Here is a 2,820-nt window from a genome sequence, read left to right on the forward strand (position 1 = left end):
TACATATATCATACAAATTCGAGGGACTCGACTTAAACTTAAAAATTAATCCACTAATTATTAAAAATTTTGATTTATTCGAGTTGTATTTTACAACTCAATTTGAACTTAAATTTTTTTCCGAGTTGAGTTGAGTAAAGTTTATGAAATTACAATTCGAAGTCAATTTGAGTCGAGTTTTCTCGAGTCAAGTAGAGTCGAAAAAAAATCAGTTTTTTAAGTCGAGTTAGTTTTATTCACTCATAATTCAGAGGACTTAAACAAGAATAATTACATTTGTATGATGTATATACATTATTAATTGATTAAAATTTTTAAATATGCATATACATCTCAACGGGTGCCGTTGAGATGTGTTCAGACAACTCTAGAAGTTGCTTCAAGTTATAGAAAGCGAAAATTCCAGAAAATTTATATATATATACCACACACACAATACAAGTACTTAACAACCAGTTGGTAAGCCATCTCCCAAGCTCTTCCCATATTGGAAATGTTGGAAGTTTTTCTTTATCTTTCTTAGCACTCAAACAGCACCAACTTTTCTTCTTACTAATAATATCTGCAATTGCAGTTTCCATTTCAGTGTCGGAAGAAAATTTATAAAGAGTAGTTGTTTGCATTCTGCCATTAGCCAAAACCTAACTCCATCCATTGCAAGTCGATAGAGATGAAAATTTTCATCTCAGTTTTGTTTCTCTTTGTGCTCTTTTCTCATTCGGGTGCACATTTATTCAGTTCCCAGAGCTTTCTTTCTTTGTATGTTTATTAAATTGCATTGCGTTTAATTTCTTTGCTTTGTTGCTGCAGCTGCATATGGTCCTTTGGATCCAAATGGAAATGTAACAATCAAATGGGATATCGTTTCTTGGACGCCTGATGGCTATGTGGTAAGTGCTACACATTCTATTTGTTATTCGGAATCAGGTGAGTTGCACTGATGATAGCTAGACACATGTTCCTGCAGGCAGTGGTAACAATGAACATTTTTTAAATGTATCGGCACATAATGAAGTGGACATGGGCTAAGAAAGAAGTAATATGGTCCATGGTAGGGGCTCAAACCACTGAGCAAGGTGATTGCTCCAAGTTCAAAGGGAATATACCTCACTGCTGCAAGAAAACCCCAAAAGTTGTCGACTTGCTCCCCGGTGTTCCCTATAATCAGCAATTCACCAATTGCTGCAAAGGTGGAGTGCTTGCAGCATGGGGTCAAGATCCTCAAGCTGCAGTCTCAGCTTTCCAAGTGAGTGTTGGATCAGCCACTTCGAACAAGACCGTCAAACTTCCCAAGAACTTCACTTGGTCCGCAACCAGGTTACACCTGAAGTCCTGCAAAGGACGTGCCTTCGACGACTTTTCTCACCCGGACTGGCACCGGCAAACTCAGGCCCTCAGTAAGTCCTTTTGGCTCACACGATCTGGACTTTATCTTAGTTTATGGAAGATTGTTGCTGTTAGATTGATTAGTTTCAATATCCTGTCCTGCAGTGACATGGAATGTGACCTGCACTTACTCACAATTTCTAACTCGGAAAAACCTGAATTGTTGTGTCTCTTTCTCATCTTTCTACAATGAAACCATCACTCCTTGCCCATCTTGTGCTTGTGGATGCCAGAACAAGAACAATTGTGTCAAGTGAGCTGCCATTCCACTCCAGTGCTTAAACTTGATTTACTTTTATATGAACATCAAAACCTTACAATGAATGAGATGATGCAGGAGTGATTCCAAGATTCTTAAAATGGTAGGAATGAACACTCCAAGGAAAGATAATGCTCCACTGCTTCAATGCACACACCACATGTGCCCGGTTCGGGTACATTGGCATGTCAAGCTCAACTACAAGGACTACTGGCGAGTTAAAGTCTCGATCACCAACTTCAACTACCGGATGAATTACACGCTCTGAAGCCTTATTGTCCAGCACCCTAATCTTAATAACGTAACACAAGTTTTTAGTTTCTATTAAAAGCCTCTGGTTCCTTATGAACCAGTCAGTAAGCAGTTGACAACATTTTGCTTGCATTTCTCATTAGAACGGAATAGTAATTAGATACCTAATCGCGGGTTCGCGGCTATGTGATAATGTGCAGATGACACAGGGATGTTCTATGGCATGAAGTGCTACAATGAACTATTGATGGAAGCAGGTCCATTAGGAAATGTTCAATCAGAGGTACTTCTTAGGAAGGACAAGGACACCTTCACTTTCAAGCAGGGGTGGGCATTTCCCAGGAAGTGTATTTCAATGGTGATGAATGCATGCTCCCTCCACATGATACATACCTCTTTTTACCAAATTCTGCGCATCAACACCTATTCTTCACCAACTTGTCATTTTTTGCTGCAATTCTTTCCTTATCGGTGACCATTTGGTAACAAAAATTTAGCAAAATGGTATCCGGATTTGTTCGCAAAGCTATATGCATCCCCTTCGTAACAAAATTCTAGCAAGGGGGTGAGTATTTTTGAAGTTCTTTCAACTAGTCAGAAAAAGGCATTTTGTAACAAAATTCTAGCACAATGGAATCCGAGTTTGTCAGCAAAGCTAATACGCATCCCCTTCATAACAAATAAAGTAATGCACCTAATGAAATGCGTTTTTTTTTGCTGGTGATGCACAATATTGAAATGCCAGTGAGTTTAGTCCTTGATGCCCTTACCGTAGTGCATTCACCGACCATAACATCACGAGAACAAACGTGGAGAACCTCTCTGTAGTTTGAAAGATTCAGTCACAAATGGTACATACTAGATGTTTGAGAACAAAATTGATCGATGTTTACTCGTATCCGAATAAAAACGCCATTGCTGCC

At 39.0% G+C, this 2,820-nt stretch overlaps 1 pseudogene; it reads left to right on the top strand.

The window, feature by feature from the left end:
• The first annotated feature begins 670 nt into the window (after positions 1–670).
• Positions 671–2,383, top strand: LOC120212060 (annotated as a pseudogene).
• Positions 2,384–2,820: the final 437 nt, after the last annotated feature.

Source organism: Hibiscus syriacus, unplaced genomic scaffold (genome assembly GCF_006381635.1).
Source record: "Hibiscus syriacus cultivar Baekdansim isolate YM2019G1 unplaced genomic scaffold, ASM638163v2 tig00109992_pilon, whole genome shotgun sequence".
NCBI lineage: Eukaryota > Viridiplantae > Streptophyta > Magnoliopsida > Malvales > Malvaceae > Hibiscus > Hibiscus syriacus.